We start from the raw sequence: 21468 nt of genomic DNA, 5'->3' as shown, positions 1-21468 counted from the left end.
AGCAGTCAGCAAGAACATGCTACAAATACTGAGAAGGAAAAGTAGATCACTGAATCTATTCTTAACACGCTTCTTGTAGACTATAAGTGCTCTGTATTTAAGCTCTTTTTCCACTGAGTTTAAGGAAATTGTTTGACATCTGGGATGTCGTTCTGATCCTTCTTAGTATTTATTCTCTGTACTTCTCTGATCTTCACTCTGATAACAAATCTGAATGCTGATTCTTATATGTACCAGACATAGTCATCGTTAACCCAATTAATGGTTTACAAACTGTTCCTTTAAACCCTCACTTTCTGCATTTTCTCATTTTCAATACAAAAAAAATTAAATATAAAGAAGCTGGATGCATTTTAATTGCAGCTGGCTGTCTGTCCTTTCCAAACAAGTTGCTGCTAGACTGGTTTAAATGGAGGCAGACAAGCCTCCAGGCTACCAACGTCCTTTGGGACTGTCAGGGTCATCAGCGGAACACAAAGCTACACTGGTGCGCTCCTCTTTCACAGTTAAAGACACACTCTGCCATATTAAAGGCACTGGATGTTATGCATCTCCTCACAGATGTTAGTCATTTTGAGTTGACTGCACATTACTGTAAAGAGCAGACATTAAATATGACATAAGTAGCACTGCATGCATGTTTGTACTTCATATTCAAAGCTTTTCAGCTGCAAGGGTTATTTGTTCTGTCATACTCTGAACTCAAATGCTTTGGTGTCGGTCTGTTAGATACTCATTTCTGTTCAAACCAGTTTTTAGTTTCACAACAAAAAGTCATCAACACACATTCCATGGCAGATGGGTCCAATTCATATCTAAAAATACACTCACCGGCCACTTTATTAGGTACACCTTGCAATTATCAGGCTGGACCCCCTTTTGCTACAGAACTGCTACAATTCCTCGTGGCAGAGATTCAAGACGTGTCGGAAACATTCCTCAGAGATTTTGCTTCATATTGACATGATAACATCTCACAGTTGCTGCAGGTTTGACGTCTACGCATCCATGATGAGACTGTCCTGTTCCACCACATCCCAAATGTGCTCTGCTGGATGGAGCTCTGGAGACTTTGGAGGCCAATGGAGTACAGCAAACTCTTTGAGATGTTCAGGTCAACAGTTTGAGATGGTTTGAGCTTGGTGACATAGTGCATTATCATGCCAGAAGCAGTTTGGTCATAAAGAGATGGACGTGGTCAGCAACATCAGTCAGTTAGGCTGTGGTGTTTAAATAATGTTCAGTTGTTATAAGAAAACACCCCCAATACCATTACTCCACCACCAGCGGCCTGAACCATTGATTTAATGCCGGATGGATCCTGCTTTCATTTTTGTCCACACCACCGCCACTCACTGGATATTTTCTCTTTTTCAAACCATTCTCTGTAAACCTTAGAGATGATTGTGTATGATAGTTGCAGTAGAAATCCTAAGACCAGCCCCTGTGGCACCATTCTCAGCTCCTCCAGAGTCACTGAGGGCCTTTGTCACATTAAAACTAACTTGAATCCCTTTTCCTTCTCATTCTGATGCTCACTTTGAACTTCAGCAATTCATCTTCACCACATCTAGGTGACTAAATGCATTGATTCTGCCATGTGATTGGCTGGTTTGCCATTTGTTTAACAAGAAATTGAACTGGTGCACGTAATAAAGTGGCTGGTTTAAAATCAAATCAAGCCAGTATAATCCAACCAAAAAGACAGATTCAGATTAAACATTCCAATTCAGTCCCAGTTATAAAACAATGCATTCAAGTTGTATATTCTAGAAGGCCCAGCTGATTGCATCAAGTTGTTAACTTTGCAAAAATCCCTCCTGAGCAAGCAGGTGGCGACAGTGGAAAGAAAGACCCCGTTTTGCTATAGGAAGAAACCTCTAGCAGATCCAGGCTCAGTATAATCGACCATGTCACTGTGGATTGAGAGGACATAGCAGAAACACAAAAACACACAAGCACCAACCCAGGAGTACTTTCTGTACAACAGAAAAACACTGTACTCGTGTTGGGCTATTTGCAAAGTGAACGCAGCCTCGCCAGCGCCCTCGTCAGCAGCCGGCTGATCTCATTGGCTTTATTTATAGTCGGTGTTATGAGACATCTGCTGGAGAGGAGACTCTGTCCTCTGTGTCCACACAGCGCAACACAGAGGGAGCTTGTCAGTGTGTTCTTTTTCAAAGGCACAGTGTTTGTGAGGACCTCGGCCAGAAAAGGAGAGAGAAGGCAGAGGCCTCCTCTAACAGGACGAGTGTCCTCTCCGATTGCTTTCTCCATGGATCTGATTAACAGGACCGGAAGACAGAGGGAGGCTTCACAGTTTGTCGCGTCCTGCGTGTTAGCCGATGTTTACTCGATCTGAGAGCTGTTGTTTGTTTGGTGTCTTCAGTCTGCTTGTCGCTTGCCACTATTTTGGGACCCTGACACTTGGATGTGGCTCGACAACCGCCTGATGCGGCCGCGCCTTCTCCTCAACCCCTCTTCCTCCACCTCTCCCCTGCCTCGTTGTCACACAGAGTTTTCCTTCCTCTCCCGTTGACTCCTCTTTGCATTGAGGACGCCCGTGACTGTGCTCCAAGCCTTGACACAAAACGCTGCGGACAGCTCTTTGCTCTTCCTGCATAGTGGTGGCTGAACTCAGTCTGTTGCTGAGAGCAGGAGGAGGAGTGTGAAAACATTCTGCTGATGTGTTCCTGAAAAGGACCACCCTGAGAAAAGTATTGGTTAGAAACAGAAGCACCTTCTGAGGAAACATTGCAAAAATTTTCAAAGCCTTGACAGGAAAAGCCAGAATTTTTTGTTGTTTTTTTGGGAAAAACACAGATGGGCCACAGAGTAGATATAAGAAACCTGCATTTTAATAAGAAATCCATCTAAAACAGCTGGTACTGAAAACTAACCAATCAGATATTATGTTCAGCAAATAAAAGATCACCTGATTTTCAAGAGATCCAAAAGCCTCGAGAGAGATAACCTTGTTGTTGTGTGATTTAGTTTGAAGGTAAAACAGCTGATCAAGCCAGCTAAAAGTCTTTCTATTTTTCCTTGGGGGACCAGTTTTCCCAGAAGGGACATGTTGATTGTTCAGAAAAATAAGATGGAATCTCACTGCCTCTCTAGACAATTCAGCCAGTGATTTTATAACTGGTCTCTTTTTGGAAAGCACTCACATCAAACTGGGATCTCCTACTCCTGTCAAAGTGGTTTGGTGACTAGCTGAACCAGGTAGCAGCTAAGTATCCTTTCCTCAACATATGGATACAAAGACAACAGGAGAGAGAATCATCTTCATCCATCCATTGTCTTCTGTTTGTCTGAGATTAGGTCCAGAAAGACCTCAATGACAGTCTCGAGCTATAGAGGATCCTGAGGTGTTTCCAGACTAGAGCAGCAGGTTCTGGGTTTCCTCTTGTAGTGGGACGGGCATGGAAAATCGCTAAAGGAAGGTGACCATGACCATGAACAAATCAGATGCCTTTAGCTTCTCTCACTGTGTCCTTCAAAGTCTACTTAAAGCCAAACAGATTTAGTTTGTTATAAATATCATCAATCTGAAACAAAACAGAAAGTCTGGCTACTTAAAAATATTTTTACCAGTTTGTATTGATTTCATTAGATGCTAATGTACCAGTTAAGTTTATTTTATGTCTAGTTTCTCTCTGCACGTTTGCATTTGTGTTGTTGCCACAGTAAGTAGTAATTTTGCATAGTTTCGTTAGGGGCACTGAGCACTGTTTTGGGGCACTGAAGCAAACCTATTATTCAGTGTTTCTTTCTTATTTTCTTCTGTCACAGTTTTTAGTTTGCTATCTCTTCCACAGAGTTGGAACATCCATCCATCTATATATCCGCTTCTTCCACATAGGGTTGCGAGGGAGATGGTGCTACAGGCGGGAGGTGGGGTACACCCTGGACAAGTCGCCAGTCCATTGCAGGGCAACACAGAGACACACAGGACAAACAACCAGTCAGTCAGTCATTTTGTCCTCTTATTCCATAGTGGGTCTCGGGGAAGCTGGTGCCTATCTCCAGCAGTCTACGGGCAAGAGGCGGTGTACACCCTGGACAGGTTGCCAGTCCATTTATACCCAAAGGCAATTTAGAGAGACCAATTAACCTACCAGTCATGTTTTTGGACTGTGGGAGGAAGCCGGAGTACCCGGAGAAAACCCGCACATGCAAACTCCATGCAGAGTCGAAACAAAGACCTTCTTGCTGCAAGACAACAGTTTTACCAATGGTACCTTGAAATCGAACTCTCTCTGGAACATCATAGCTCAGTCATACTTTACAGCAGAAGCACTCTTTAAAGTTTCCACAGGTCATAGACAGGTCTTATCTGAGTTTTAATGTTCATAAGCTTAGAGTGTGATGATGTTCACACTAGATTTTGACACTGCAAAATATTCCAGTTACTTTCACACCCACTGTTGTTTCTCTACATATACTGTACCATATACAAGTCATTTTTATCTGCTTTTACTCAGTGTCTTCCAGAGCTGTAGAATTAACATGTTTAAGTCAAATTATCCCACAGTTCAAAATCTGCAACCCTAATTTGCCTCCATTATGTTTCCGATCAGTTTTTTTGTCTTCAGCCCTAGAGGTGAAGGATCACTTTAACCGGCCGTATGTCCAACGTAAAACACTATTTTATATGGCTTGTAGAGTTGGCAGTCACTGTTTGAGGCTTAAATGAAGCTACCTGATGAAAACAGTGGTGCTGTGGGTTTCCCTTCCCACAAAATATTCCTGCATTGGCAATCTTTGAATTATCCTTCAAAGGTCTCATTTTTTAAAATAAAAGTTCGCCCTCTGCTTAAATAAATCCAACACCGTAAACTAAGTTGATACATAAAGTCGGACCAAGCAGCTTTGTTTCTGAGCCTGTATGTGAATCAGACTAAAACCTGAAACTGAAATGTCGCATGAACAAATGTTCGAATACTAATATCTGAGTTTATCCTTAAAGCATCTGGCCCGCGGAGCTCTTTCTGGGAATGAAATGACATTGCTGCTTTCTGTTTGTTTGGGGAAAGTTTCATCTGTGTAACAATATTGAAAGGCATTAATCTTAATCTGCTGATTTTACATGTACTTTTTTAGTCTTAGAAGACACATCTGGTTCTTTGACATTTAATTCCTGCTGGGAGTCCAAAGAAAAGTGAAAAACATTGTTTTTTCTTTTACAGAAGTGGAGGGATTAAGGAGAAGGTCAGAGTGGTAGTTTCAGGACACTTAGCTGCTGTTGGGAATGGGATTACAGCTCCGTCATGTGTTGCACTTTTTTGTTGCTGGACAAAATTTAGTGGTAATCCTTAATGGATCAAAAATAGAAAGCTCATCCTCATCACTCAGAGAAAGTAAGCTTAATGACTCAAAGACAATGTCTGCTTGGTAATTTCTTTCCCTTACATTCAGAGTGATGCCAAAATAAGCCCTTTATTACAAAACTCTGGAAAGATTGCAGCTGCATATGCGCCGACAGTTATCCTCTTTTTGCAGAGCTACACAGAACGCAGATTAGTTTTCCTGACTTTTGCAAAGAAGATTTAGACTTAAAAAACAATGTAATTGTGGATTTTTAAAATTTATTTTGTAACCTGAAGAGGTTTTTCATGATTGTGACATGTAGCGATCGAAAGATGTGATGCATATTTTAAGCCAGCCCAAAATACCTGACCAGAAATGATGTGTTTTTTCAGGTTTGAAAACTGTCAGAGGACAAAAGAAACACCACTACAATATATATATATATAATATATTCATTTAATTAATTCAGGTCTCAATTTTTATCAGTTAACTTCTTAATTTGCTTTAGAAATTATATTTTAGTTGTAAAACGAGAGGCTGCAGTTCCAGTCTCATCCTGTGGAGGTCACTCTGTACCTGCTGTGGACGTCAGCAGAAGACCACCCAGTGGACATCACTGAACTGCCTCACATCATACAGCAGAAAGCTGATGAATCTAATCTTTCCGTCATTGTGGAGCAGAAACAGTACAGTATAGGGCCCCACAGGATGCACCGATCAGGATTACAAGTTTAATTTGCTGATTCTGTTCTGCTGCTCTGGTCCATGTAACACAGATCAGTGGGGAGGTCTGCTAGTGGTAAAAAAAGATTTTGGGGAAGGTCATTTCTTGTATTTTATAGCCGTGTTAACCCTTAAATAGTTTTCCCATTTCACGTCATTTTTATTTTTAGCAGGTGGAAGATTTTCTTTAGACTCCAAAAAAGAGACCAGAAGTCCTGCTAAGGATGTGTTTCTGTGAGGCTAAACATCTGAATGTGATTTACAGGCAGTAAATCACAGACTGGACCCAGTTGTTTGTTGTTGCTCCTTCTCTGTGTGTCTGCAACAAAAGATTCACAGCTGCAGAGCCATGAGTCAGACAGTTAAAGGGAACCCTTTGTTTCACTCTGAAGGCTGCAGGTGGCGCTATGGTAGCTCTGTCAGGGGGCGCCATGAGAGCCCCAAAACTGACTCCTGCATATGATTTATTAAAAGTTAGTGCTTTAAATCCTGGTAATAATTGAGGTTATGATTAGTGAAGTGGAAGATTGGGATATCCACATGATGAAAAATGGACAAGCTGATAAATCTCTGTTGATAATTTGGATTTAACCAGACTGAGGCCCTATTTCTGATTCTGAGCCTTTTCTCCAAGGATTTGTTCCAAACCTGCTGTCAGGAAAATCTAAAACTTAGGAAATGTTTTTAAAGGTCTGAGCCCATTGATGCTTCCTCAGATTTCATCAATATAATGGGTTTCATGTCTTCTGGCGCTGGAGGGGAAGGTCACTGGTGGGACAGAGAAGATATGTGCAGCTGATTTCTTTTATTTCTGCTCTCAACTCTGCAGCATATCCACTCTGTGAGAGCACAGCACATCCTGCTGCTCAATGAAAGGCATGTCTCATCTCAATGCAAAATCAAAAAAGAAAACCTCAGAAGTCCTAGTTGGATCCATTTGTTTGGATGCCAAGAGGTTTTCAGAGGGTTTGCTCTGTTTTTATTGTAAAGAAAAGGCAGAAAAACAGAGCAGCAGCAACTGAGGGAAGTTGATCTATAACCTCATCTATAAAGTCATGGTCATTTAAGGTCATGTTACTTTTCATGTTAAAACCTGGAAGATACTAAGCTCACCAGTGGATATTTCTGGAATACATTCTGGAGTTAACTTTGCCCTGGCTTCAGACCACAATAGATGTTCACAAGTCATTTCTTCCAAGCCAAGTCTCAAGTCTTTCACCCAAATTCACAGTCTCCAATGACTGAAATAAATATTTTCCCATCAAATCCACAACATCTAGGTCTCCTCTAACCCTGCATCGCTGTAGATCAGGATAACAGGTTTGTCCTTAGGCATAAATAACTGCATGAAAAATTCATAATTGACTTTCTATAATTAAATGTTTATTTTAATCATTTAACATTTAATTTAACATCTAAAATTTACGAAATCTGATAAAGGCTTTATTAAAGTATACTGTAAGAGACAGTGAGAGAATGTCAAAGGTTAGTTATGATTATGTTGTACCAAAGTCATTTAATGCAGTGTTCAGTTGGAGAGACATGCATGTGGTCATTATTATGCAGGTACAGCTAACATGAACAGATTTTTATATACCATAAACATCACATAATACAGCAATGTCACTGGCTAATAATAAAGCTAAAACATGCACAGCAGCTGCAGTCTGTAGCTCACATACTGGCTTCCTTTCACTCTGAGACTTGAGTCTCAGACCAGTAGTCCAAGTCAAATCTCAAATCTTTTGGGAAAAAGTCAAATCTGAAGTCTTAATTTTGCGACTTAAGTCCGGCTCGAGTCTCAAGCATAAGTCACCATATCTGAGTCTATGGAAAGTTAAAGGAGCTGAAGACTTAGGCCTGCAGTCCTATCAGCTGTACTTGAATTACGATGGACCTCAGGGGGCTTAACATCGGTGAAGTCGCTAAACAAGAAAGTGGAAACAGAAGAAGCTAACTTAGTTAATTGTGAATTTAAAAGCTGTAGTCTGTTTACATTTTGTTCATCCTGTGTGGCATTAAATCATAATAAGTCATAATACTACTGTAGCACTTCTACCAGTGAACGCTGCAAGGTTAGATCGTATAAAAGGTTGTGTAACAAGCTATTAGCTATTAACTATTAGCTTGTTAGAGTCAGAATTCAGAGATAAATGTAATGAATTGTTAGATAATTGCAGCTGACTGCATCACTCCACTACACAGCAAACACGGAGAGACACATTTAATAACCTCCATCTGGGTTCGGGGCGGGAGCCGGGCCGGGGTCACCCGGGTCTGGGCAGTACCGGCGCTGTCTGTCTGCCTCTGCCCCAGGAGGGAAGGGGACCACCTCCTGGGTCCGGGGCTGGTTGCCCCTAGGGGGTACCGGCGCCTGGACCTGGGAGTATAGAGTATGCATGGGGAGTGTGAGTGAGATTATGACGCCCATTGTTGTTTATCCTTACGTTGGGTGTGAGTGATTTTATGTGTATGCATGAGGGTGGGAGTGGGTGATTGTGACTGTGTGTGCCTGTTTTTGTTTTTTTTTTGCGACAGGTTGGGTCTTGGATTGCTCCCTCTCCTGGATCAGCTTCCTCCCCGCCACACCGCCTGCCGGTGGTTGGAGTCTCTGCCCGTTGGTGTACTTGTGGTTCTCGGTGTCCGGGACCGGGTGCTTTGGTGTGTGCTGGCTCACTCCCGGTGGCTGCTTGCCGGGGCCTGGCCCCCTGGGCTCTGTCGAGCCTCTGCTTGGGGGGTGGTGTGTCCCAGGGTCTTGGGCCTCTGGGTCCATGGCTGGATCTGCTCGGGCGTGGACGGCTGTCGGCGGGGCCTGTGGGCTCGTCGCTGCGGCTCCCTGGGGCTTCTGCACTGTCGCTGCTGTGTGGTTCCCCTGGGACTCTCCACTGCTCTTCTCTGGGGGGGTTGCGGTAGTCCCGGTGGTGGTTCTCCTGAGGTTCCTGTGCTTTGGGGGGCCGTTAGATGTCTGTGGCTCGGATCTCCTCAGTGTCCATCCAGGGACCATGGGGCAGGCTGTGGGTCCTCACACTCACTATTGCATATTTTTGTGGAGAAACCTTGTATACAAAAGTGCGTCCACACCCATACACAGGTGTTAAGCTTCAGGTGTTGACAGATACACAGATGTTCTATATTGGGCTGCACCTCTCACTAAGTACATTTTACATTCAGAATTATCGTGTACTATTTTGTTAAAAAAACAAAAAACAAACAAACAAAAAAACAGCTGCAGGTGTATAAGCAAGCAGGGTGTAATCTTGTATTCTCTTCATCCTTCTTTCTCTCCTCCACTCTTTCCTCCTTTTCTCCCCTTTTTCCACATCTCTCTCTTTTTTGAGCTTCTTTTTTCCTTTTCCTTTCAATCTCCGTGTCCGTAACAATTGAAATATTCCCAAAGAAGTTTATAATAAAGTTTCTTTTATAAATATCAAGCAGAGCTTTAAAGCATTACTTGTGATGCTCTGCTTGTGAAAGTAAATCTGTTGGGCAATTTCTTGGCACTCAGACAACAATTCTGAGCGATACTCTTCCGGACCGGAAACGGTAAAAAACAAATAAATAAAAAATAACTTCCATCTCATCCGCAAAATGAACTAACAAGAAACAAATACTTGAGCTCTTTTAAATAGATGCATGAGTGCATCATATAGTGTCACTGGATGATTTAAAAAAGTTTTATGTAAACATTTTAAGAAGCAACTACATAATCTGGAGCCCTCTTGTGGTGGACTACAGGTATAGCAGCTTAACTTAACAGCAACTTCGTGCCTCTGTCCCACTGGTGCATATTTGCCTTTCGGAAAACACAATGATATAGAAAAATAAAGCTCTGGGTTTGCCATAGTATGCACTCGACACTGTAGCATCCACAATTTAATCACCAGATAAGACTGATTTTTGTGGACATGGCATAAATATTCCACCACATGAGTGCTGCAGCTCTCACGCATCTTGCATTCTGCACATGTACATAAAATGAATTCAGTTAATTATTTTGGCCCTCATAGAGCATTGAAATTTCATTCCCATCAGATTGTCATTTGATTATTCAATATGAAAACTACAAATAAAAAGAGATACTGGCCTCACAGCAAAAATAATATACCATGTCCTAAATCAGCAGAACTCAATTCCACACTCCTAATCCTAATACACGTGTACTATTCAGAAAATTAGCCCATTAGAAGCAACACATATACTGCAAAGACATGACAGCACTTGACGTTCTACAAAATCCCCTTGAAGTCCTTGTGTTTTTTGACCCAGTTAATTTTTTTTAAACACGCCTGCATACATGACAAGACAGGACACAGTGTGACAGTGGCTTAGCTCAAACAGCAGAAATGCTGAAAATAAGTCACTAACTGTGGCAATGTTAGAGAAGAGAACAGAAGTACAGATACAATCTATTGTTAGCACTGCAGCACAGCTTGATGCTACAGGATGTTAGAACAGTCAATTTGTAAAGGTGCAATAAATCAAAGCTTTAAATGTCGGTGTGCAATGAGATCTTAACACTTACAGGATCTCTTATCTAGGGAAAGGCTCGCACAAAGTACTGTTGCAGTCAGCATCATATTATTTGGCTTAATGGATACTAAAACTACCCCCACCACCAGTTGTTTGTGTGGAAGCCTTATGGATACCAAGTAGAAGGGAGAACATTGGCAAACATTTCCTAAGCACACAACACAACTTTTATATAGCAGGAGCAAAGGACACTCATTTTGTCTTAGCTAACATGTTAACAAAAACGTTGCTAGCTGTGTTATTGCTATAGGGAAGAACCGAAGTAACACAGCTGCAGCACAGCTGACAGCTAGAGTAAGTTAGAAAAAAAAAAACAGTTTAAAAGTGGGATTAATAAAAGCTTTGAAAGTAGGTGTGTAATGATGTCATCTCAAAAGTCAAATATTTCTTATATAGAGAGAGGCCATTTCACAAAGCACTGTCCAGCTGCAGTTAACATAATTTTGCTTGGCTAAATCAAACCCCTCTTTAACTACTTGTGTGGATGCATTCGGGATGTCAGTTAGAAAACAAAACTTAATGTTAATGAGTAAAAAAAGGCACTTTGTAATTACTCAGCTGTATCTTCAACCAACAAGCCGCCAGAGACAAACATTTTGTCCTAACAGAAATGCTAACAGAGAAGTTGCTAAAAAGTGGTTTTAAATCTAAAACATTCTCTTGGAACCTGAACCGTATTATTTTACACTGCTAATAGATTCTTTATGTTACAACCATCACGTGACCAAATAAATACCACGTGGCCAACCCCTCCCGAAACACATACACAAACAGTGACAAGATGGAAATAAATAAGACGGACAGGTCCAGGAGGGAAACTTAGACATTCCTCTCCCCAACAACACTTTCAAGCTCATTCTGGAGGATCCGAAAGCAGTCCCAGACAAGAAAGTATACTCAGACCTTCAGACAAGTTCTAGGTCTCCCCAGCGGTCTCCTACCAGTGGGACGTGTCAAGAAAATCTCCAAAGATAGACACACTGGAGACCTCCTGGTCACATGCCTGAACCTCCTCAACTGACTCTTTTGGATGAGGAGGAGCAGCAACCGTTACATTCCTGGTAAACATCCGGTAAGTTGAGAGCTATCCAGCTGCAGACCATCACTCTCAGTCCTATCAGATAAATTATTTGCTGACACCTAAATCTGATAGTAAACCAACGCTAACCCCTCTCCCTAACCCTGACCTGAAACTCAGACTACACTGATAAGGCATTATATCATTTATTATTTACTGCCGTAGTCATGAACCTGAGGAGAACTTGGAGAGGTTTTCCTTTCCTCATGCAGTCCTAAATAACATCATGCATGAACTGGAAAGGGCTCTTTAAAGTAATGTTGAGAATCTGGTAAACTGCCCAAAAGAAACCAGAAAGTAGAAGGTTATACATCACATCTAAATGCAGACTGGTCCTCAAAAGCATCTTGCATGTTTCAGGAATGCAACTTCGACATTCTATTAAAGCAACCTGTAAGTTCTGATAAAGTACAGGCCGGATTATGTATTGCAGCCATTAATTCCATCTCAGACCATAGATGAACCTTTCTAATAAAAAACAAAGATGATATTAGTTAAAGACAGAGAAATGGCTTGAAATACATTCATCAAACCCCTGCAATGAGATTCAGCTGAATTAGTAGATGCTGGTGATGAAGGTGGGGGTTGATCCAGGGAGTCCTGAATGGGTTGAGCATGGAGGGGGGCGTGGATGTCTCAAGGTCAGCGGCAGAGGAGCGAATTGGGATGGAGACAGACTAATGAGTTTTTCTGTTCTCTTCCTGCCCTGGACGGGTGGCATCACCTCTCCATCCTGTCAATCACGTCTCTGTCTTCTCCCCCAGCCGGTGGAGCCCTCCTTTCTCACCCGTGCCATCTTTATTTTCTCCTACCTTCACTGCAGTGAGACAGAGGGGCAAAAACAGGAAAAAACTGTTTATTTCTGAACAGGGCTCTTAATCTATTTGGACTGGGCATAATAGGACATTTGCATGGTGAGCACAGCGAGGTGTCAGCGTTAACCACGGGGTTGTGACATCCCCGCCGGAATATGCTGAGCTTTCGCTAACCTCTCATCAAACACGCTGATCTTTATGGACTGTATCATATTGTGCCGTAATGTGCTTTATTGTCCACAGAATAAGCTTTTCTTAAAGGTAATTGGAAAGCGGGAAATGGCCGCTATCGGCGGACTTTTTAAATACATTATTTCTGAAATGTGGCTCGTGTAATGACCCTGTCGGTGTAAAACGTGAGATTTATCTTGGCAGCAGAAATTGATCCATTTCACCTTTGTCTAATGGAAATTTTTATCAAGGATTATCTGTTTATGTAAATGAGCGTGGCCCCTGGAACGGAGGGGATAAAAGGAAGTGTGAATGGTGGTCTGTGTGTGTGTGGGTGGGGGGGTTGTTAATCCAGGGCCTCTTGACATGTCAGTCTGGACATAATGCACAATCTCTCAGGGTGGTGTGTGGGTTCTTCTTCTCTACTGCTGTGAAACCCAGGTCGACTTGTAAATATTTTGTTACATTTTATATGAGGGTGTTTAACACTCAGGCTGTGTTTAAATTGAACTTTAAAGACCTAGATGCTGCTTTTTCCAGGAGAAAATAATCTTGTTCTGAAGACATATTCCACTAAATTGATAAAACATTGATTTTTAAGGTATTTGGTTTTTATTGAATCTCTCCAAGTCGATCCTTGCTGGTTTCCTGTTAACCGGATTCCTATAAAATGTTATGTACCAACCATGTTGGTTCATGAAGGTTTTCATTATTTGTAGTTTCATTTTAACCAGTCTTGCAGTAAAATCTAGAACAACCACTTATCTTTTCACACCGGTAACTCCATTTTTGGACATATTCAAACATATCAGGACCTTCCAGTACCAAATAGAGAGTTTATTCGAAGTCAAAATGAGCTTTATTTGCCATGTTTGTGCACACAAACAATATAATGTGTTAACTGCCCCTTTCCTGACCCTAGACCTATGAGTGTCTTGGATGGAGGGAAGATCTGCCCTGATGATCCTCTTTGCAGACCTGATAGTTCATTGCAGTCTGGTCCTGCCCTGTTTTATCGACGAGCTATCGAGCGTTTTATCTACATTATATTTATCATCAACTGACCTGAGATGAACCACTATGTAAGTACTCATGGAAAAGGGGCAGTATAGATGAAGTCAGAAATTGGCTAATGACTGAATTCTACACCTTGATCAGAAACGAAAGGAAAAAATCTGATCTTTTTACAGTCAGTGACTACATCATACCCAAGTACTACCAGGCTGCTGTAATAACACTCCTTGTACAAAGAGTGTTGAGCACCACACCAAACCCATACTTCAGTTGAGTTTGTGAAAACAGCATTGGTGGGTGTAGGTAAAGGTGGCGCTCTGACACAGACTGACTTGCACCTTGCTAAACGTGAGCTTGATGTAATGACAACAAGCAAGGGGGGCATGCACAAGACAGGTGGGTTCCTACGTGTGCATAAAAGCAACATAAAACTTGTTCAGGTTGCAAATGACTGATAAATAGATTATCTTTTTAAAAATGGTCGCTGTCCGCCCATCTTTCATTGACTCCCTGGGCAACTGCCCATATCAAAAGCTGCCTTTGATGAGTGTAATAGTTTAAAATGAAGTCAAAGGAAGCATAGAAATGGAAGAAGCCATTGAAAATGAAAATGAATGGATTGTAGCAGATATGACCTGTTTCATCTCTTTGTGCTTTCAACCCCCTCAGCCTCTTGGCAATTTCAGAGTTACATTCTTAAGGGAATATGCACAGAGACAGATGATAGTAATGCTAACTACATTAACTGTTTAACATGTCAAACCCAATCACTGCAGGAAGGCTAGAGAATTTCTTTAAATGCTTATATTTCTTACAGAAATCAAAATTAGCAGGTCAAGGCTTTCCAAAAACTCTAAATTAGCCACAATTGGCCAAAGTAGCCATGAACAGATAATCCCTAATCAGAATTCATTCAGCCATGTTGCTAGGTAAACAAAGGGGTTCTAAAACCTCTGTGATCGGTGGTCCCTCTTCCAAACTAGAATGGGTTATTGAAATACTAAAATCCCCAATTCATATTCTTAGAGAGTGGGCTTCGCAATCCTAGTTATTGAGAAATTCTGTCTAATTTGGGGACCTCTAGCAAAATTGGATGCCATCGCTAACCACTGGATGATGGACCCATCCAAAGCAAATAAGCTTTACACATACTTTTAATGGTGCAGGGGATTATGAGCTTTGAAAGTTTACATAAAGCAGATAATTTTCATCCAAATTCTTAAATTATATGTTTGTCAGAAGGAACTATTTATTTGAGAGAAACTGTGAGGAAACAGGCAGCTGTGAGCCTGCTGGACAACTGAGAGACTTGTGAAGACGTCCACAGGTCCATAATAAACAGATAAACCTGTAGTCTGAGAGTGAAGTCCTTTGTTAGGAACATACAATCCAATCAGTTCTTTAATGTAAGATGGAGCTATGCCATTCTGAGCTGAGTAAAGGGAAGCATCTCCACAGGATGATGCCGCCACCACCACATTTCACTGGGGAAGCTGTGTTCAGGGTGAAGTGCAGTGTTAGGTTTCTACCACACAGTATTTTACATGTTCAGTTTCTGTCTCATCTGAAAATAGCATCCTCTTCCACACGTTTGCTATGTCCCCAACATGGCTTGTGGGAGACTGCAAATTTGAGCTTTAAGATTCTTTCTGCTTGCCATTCTGCTAAAAAGGGCAAGATTTGTGGTGTTAACAACTAAAGGTTGTCTGATGGACAAATTGTTAGGCCTGAGCTTTGAAACTGTGCAGCTCCTCCAGAGTTACCATGGGCCTCTTGGCTGCTTCTCTGATTAATGCTAACTTGGCCGGCCTGTGGGTTTAGTTGGATGACCACAGAGTTGGTCCATCCTCTTTACATGTTCGGATGATGGATTTAGGGGTATCAGATTATAACGGGTTGAATACATGCCCATGCCACACTCTCAGATTTCTATTTGTAAAGATTTTCCTTGCATTCATCAAAGTTTGTGATTTTATTGCCACAAAATGTGCGAGGCAGTGTTTGCGTGTGTGAAAAAATGAGATCATGTCACTCAGGTATTAATGTTATGGATCAAAAAGCTCCAGATGCCCACAGCATCGAATGCACTGTGCCTTTGTTATATCTGGCCCCATTATGCCCATTCATCACAGAGGCTCTTACCATATTTCCATATCATAAAACTTTTCACAGACAGCTTTGTTATGTGCAGCACTATGCGGTAACTCAGACATTTGGACATGTCAGCTGCAGAATGGATGGCACAGTTTGGATCACTGACGGCTCAGCATGAAAAATGAATGGCGTGGAAGCTGAGTGTAGTAGTGTAGTGGCAGTGGGGTACAGTCACTTAGAAGAGGGGCCATGCAGATTGACAAGAAGACCCCCCCCCCCCCCACACCCACACCCCTTCACTTGTTTTCATTGCAGTGGATCCTTTTGATGTTTTATGGGAGAGGCCTCGTCGTGTTGCCGTGGTCTTTGTCGTGACAGCTGCAGTTTGACGGTCTTGAAATACAGCTGGTGGGGGCTATTCTCCACGGAGGTTGGCAAATTGAGCTTCACTGGGAGCTTGTGGTCCCCTGATGGCCCCCGCTGTCATCTGCCATCCTGACAGTCATACAGAGATGGAGATGGAGAGGGGAGAGTCAGCCAGACTAAGTGACAGACACGCCACTGTGACCCAAAGCGCCAGAGGGGAGGCTTTATCTCTGTTTGGACACACAGAGTTTTTCTGAGGCCACAGACCTGGTATGAGAGCAGGATGACCCTGGCCCACGGCCCTGCCCCGCCTCGATGATCCAACAGCGACCACAATGCATCACAGAAACTAAAGTTCAGCTTCATCAGACAGAGAGAGAGAAGGGCAACAGACATGTTGTAGCGGTGCCGAATGTCTTCCAGGTTTGTTTTCAGTGTTTTACAAACTTCAATAAACTGTTAAATGGACTGAAAAAGATTAAAAAACATAATATTTCTGGAATATTTGTTGAAAACATACAAAATTCTCTATTACAGTCATAAACAAGATATACAGGTTCATCTCTATAAAATCATCAAAATCATAGCTAATTCGGTAATTCAATTTTAAAAGTGAAACAACTATATTATATAGTTATTTAACAAACATTGATGGATATATATTAAACATTTATTTCAGGTCAATTTGATAATTATGGCTAACAGTTAATTAAAAAACAGAAATTCAGTTTCTCTGCAATAAGAATGCATCATAAACAAATGAATACACAATTAGCCTTCTGAAAGTTTTGTGCATGTTTTGCACAGTATAAGCTCTCAATACTTAGCAGGGGCTTCTTTTGTGTTCTCCTTCCTTAACACCTCAGCAGGTGTTTAGGAAGCCCAGTTTTTTTAACAACGTAAAAATAAAACTATTAAATGGGCTTTGCTTCACCAACTTCTCAAGGCTTCAGTTATCCAGGCTGCCTGTGCAATATTTTATACCACACTTTTTCATTCCACTGAACTTTCCATAGTTATGCAAGGATACAGCATTTGCTAAATATTACCTTTTGTAACTTACTATCCACCATCATTATGTTGACCATGTGTGTCCAACTCCAATCCTCAAAGGCCCGTGTCCTGCATGTTTTAGATGTGTCTCTGCTCCGAAACACCTGATTCAAATGCATGAATTACCTCCTCAGCAAGCCATCAGGTTCTGCAGGGGCCTGGTAATGAACCATCATTTGGTTCAGACATGTTGAACCAGGGAAAGATGCAGGACATTGACCCTTGAGGACTAACTTTAGCCACCACTATTGTAATTCCTATTCATTTAAAAAAGGGACAACTTACATTTAACAACAAATAAAATGTAAATGTATGCCATTTAGCCAAAAGGCTTGTTTTTATTGTTGTGTTTCTGGGATATGTGTTGAATATTTTTACTGTTTCCTAATGAGATCATAACAAAATAGATTAATCAGAAAAATCTCATATGTAACCCGGTCCTTTTGCAAGGGAGCAGTTTTGCGATAAACAGCCATCTTTGTCGACATCTCTTATCGTCATCTGCTCTAACCATTCACACTGATCCACTAGAGGGAACCACGTGAGACGATCTGGTTCATTAACTACAAGAAAGTGCTTTTTCAGCCGCTTCTGTCCCTGTTCATCACAAGTGGAAGACAATTTCATCCTCCCCTCAGAGCACTTCAGGGACTTTTTCATTCTTGAGGAACTAACAGGTTCAGGGTCAGCCGTCAACTCCAGCATCTCACAAAGGTCCCAAGACCAGATCCAAAGTACCTTCGATGCCAGAAATGCTTCTCATTCTCAGCATCCATGACTCCTGCAACACTGGGACCGATGTGTAATTAAAAGGGGGCTGGAAATTGTCCCAAAGCATTAAAGATGGATCCTGGTGGCTGCAAATGGAGCATCTCAGTTCTAACCTGGTCCTTCAGAGCTGGGAATCCAGACAGGTGCTCCTCCAGGAGGCGAGGGGGGCTTGTTGAGGCCTCAGGAGAAATAGGCATCTCTGAACAAGTGCTCTATTCAGAGAGGATTCTTAAAGAAATTATATGAAAACACTATTGTTGGTGAAATGATCTAAAATGATAATTTCATTGTTGTCACAACTGTGAAAGATATTTAAACCATCAACTATTTTTTTCAGTTTTGTTGTGAAACATTCAAACATTCATTTGATCTTTAAAAGTGACCTTGATCAACAGTTATTCAGGCATTTTTAAAGTTTCTATAGTTTTCACAGATTTACAGTGCAGATCTTGCACCTTGTGCAAAAAGAAGAGAAAACATTGAAACAAGTAGACAAATTCAAGACAAAAGGAAAAGTATAAACTTAAAAAAAAGTAAATAACAGCAAATGAACAGTACCAGGAAGTCATGGGCTTCCCGGTACTGTTCACACGACTTGACACACACACGACTTGAGAGATGCATCTTGCTTCAGCTGATCACGTAAAAAGAAAACTTCAGGAGGACCTTCAAAATCAGGGAGAACTATTAATCAAGATGACTTCAACATGTATCTGTTGGAGTGAAAACAAAATATTAAAAATAAGGATGGATTGTTTTGCCCAGCCTTGTATGTACTTTGGTCTAGAACAGCAGTGTCCAGCTCCAGTCCTCAAGGGGCAATGTTAGGGTATGTTTTAGATATGTCGCAGGTCCAGCACAACCGATTTAAATTGCAGAATATTCCCTCCTCAGTATTTCAAGTTCTGCAGGTCCTTGATAATGACCCATCATTCAATGCAGATGGATTGAACCAAGGGAAACATCTAAAACATTCAGGACACCGGACCTTAAGCACTAAGTTTGGACAACACTAATCTAGGTTTTAAACGTCAAATATGTTTAAATAAGTGCTACTGTTTCAACAGTTTACCTCAAATTAAACATATTTAGTGTCTCAGATACTGGAGTAAGATTAGACTGATTGGTTTCACATGTTCCAAGTCATTTTCTTCTGTTTCTGTTGCATTTTTTAACAGCACTACACAGTGTTTAGGCCTTTTCATCCTTCCAAACTGACAGGCTGGGCAGGGAGAAGCAATCAGGAGGCCCACTGGAACGATGGAGGAGCTGCAGATATCCACAGCTCAGGTGTGAGAATCTGTTCAACTTTCACAAATGTTGCTCTCATTGAAGAGTGGCAAGAAAAAACCCATAAGAAGGGCTGCCTAATGTTTGGCACAAGCCAATAAGGGGACACAAGAAACATGTGGAAGAAGGTTCTTAAGTGACACCAAAATATAACTTTTTGGGCCACATGCAGGAAACCATCTGTTTTCAGAAAACAAACTATTCCCATCATCCTAAACTCACCAACAGCACAGCAAAACATAGTGGTGGCAGCATCATGGTGTGGGGAAGCCTTTCTCCAGCAGGGACAGAGAAGCTGTCAGACATGATGGAAAAATCGATGAAGCTAAATCCAGGATAATCCTGGAGGAAAACCTGTTAGAGGCTGCAGAAGACTTGAAGGTGAAAGTATACCCTCCAGCAGGACAATGACCCTAAACATACAGCCAGAGATACAAAAAAATTGTTTAGATCAGCACATATTTATGTGTTAGAATGGTCTAGTCAAAGTCCAGACCTAAATCCTATTGGAAAATATGTAGCAAGACTTGACTGATGCTCACAGATGCTCTCCATTCAATCTAACTGAGTTTTAGATATTTTGCAAAGATTTCAGTCTCTAGATGTGCAATGAAGGTAAGGACATACCCCAAAGACATTCAGCTGTAACGGCAACAAAAACGTGGTTCTCCTAAGGGTTGACTCAGGGTGAAAACATATTAAGACAGTTTTCAGATTATTAACCTGAAAAACTTTTAAAAACTGTGTATTTCTTCAAGTTATGCATTACTTTGTGTTGGTGTGCTCCCAAATAAATCCCAATAAATAAAGTTTGTGGTTGTATTGGGACAACATGTTAAACAAGCTGTTATTTAGTGCTAAATGCAACCTGGTGAACACTGCCATGAAAAAAAGGTTCCAACAAAACCAACTTTTGCAACGTCAACATGCGTCTTTATGAATCAGCCACAGCAATGAAGTATGCTCCATCTCCACAATAAGGAGCAGCTGCTTGTGTCCTCCTTGCAGATAGGCTAAACATTCAAACCCTGGCGTTTCCAGTCCAGGCTTATTACATCACCCCAATCGCAGTGGGGAGGACATTGCCGCCATTATTTTTGTGAGTCTGACTCTGCATGTATGTGAAGGGGAAAAGCAGCAGTAGCAACAGCAGCTGAAGCAGGAGGAGGGGGAGGAGGAGGCCTCTGACTCCTTGGCTACCCCCCGTTCACACACAAAGAGCCGGATCCTTCCTCCTGTCAGTAATTTGTTGCTAATCAGCTGTCAGCTCAGAGGAGATGATGAGGTGATCATGGTGGGCGGTGGAAGGTAATGGCCTTAAAAGTCACAGAGTCAATGTCAATGGGATCACTCGGATTCAATCAGGGGGCTTCCCGATGAGGGATGGCACCCGCTGACATTACCACTCATTTTGAGCCCAAGCATCTGGGCCCTAGTAAATAACCATCAGTGGGTGGGTCCCAGGGACAGGTCATTAGCCCTGAGAAAAATAAATATCTTCTCTCTCGTGAAGGCTGCAAGTCATTTAGCACAGACTAGGAAATTTCACCCTAGATTAAGTATGATGAGCCAATATCAGTCAGAGGAGAGGCCATCCTGAGTGTGGGTTGGGCCAGGGGGCCTTGATGAGACACACAGAAAATTTATATGCAGGCTTTAGCAAATGTAATATGATGTTAAAGGTGAGGAAGCCTGCTGGCACCAAGCTGAATGGAGGGATCTGACCACTCAGAACTAGAGTCTGAATGATAGGGAGGTTCTATAGATTAATGGTATTTTGTAGATGCTGTTTCATTGTTGAGTTTAGTCAAAGCCATCATTTAACCCTAAATTTCTCCGTTGATGTAAACCACATTTAGCTCCATCAGTTAGTCCTTCTACCTTAATTTTTAAAACAAAACATTTGAGACACAAAATTCAAGTCTGCAAATCCTGCAAAATGTCATCTGGGTGGCTTTTAAGGACTATTCAATCCTTGGTTGTCCAAAGTAGGAGCTGTGTTGGCGTTCGTGGCACAAAGTCAAGCCTATAATATGCTACTATGGTATGGATCTAAATAAAGGTCTAGCTTAAGTGTTAAATGTCATTTTTTATGTGCATGCTTAAAGATTCGACAGTTTGACAGATAGAATGGTATTTTTGTTTCTAATCAAAATATTTTGATGGGCACTGGTGGAATTCATGCTGTTATATTAATTATAGAAATTCAAATGATACGTCTCTCTGACCTGTATAAAAACACATTAAACT

This window comes from Girardinichthys multiradiatus, chromosome 12 (genome assembly GCF_021462225.1).
Source record: "Girardinichthys multiradiatus isolate DD_20200921_A chromosome 12, DD_fGirMul_XY1, whole genome shotgun sequence".
Lineage (NCBI taxonomy): Eukaryota > Metazoa > Chordata > Actinopteri > Cyprinodontiformes > Goodeidae > Girardinichthys > Girardinichthys multiradiatus.
This window is presented reverse-complemented; position numbering follows the sequence as displayed.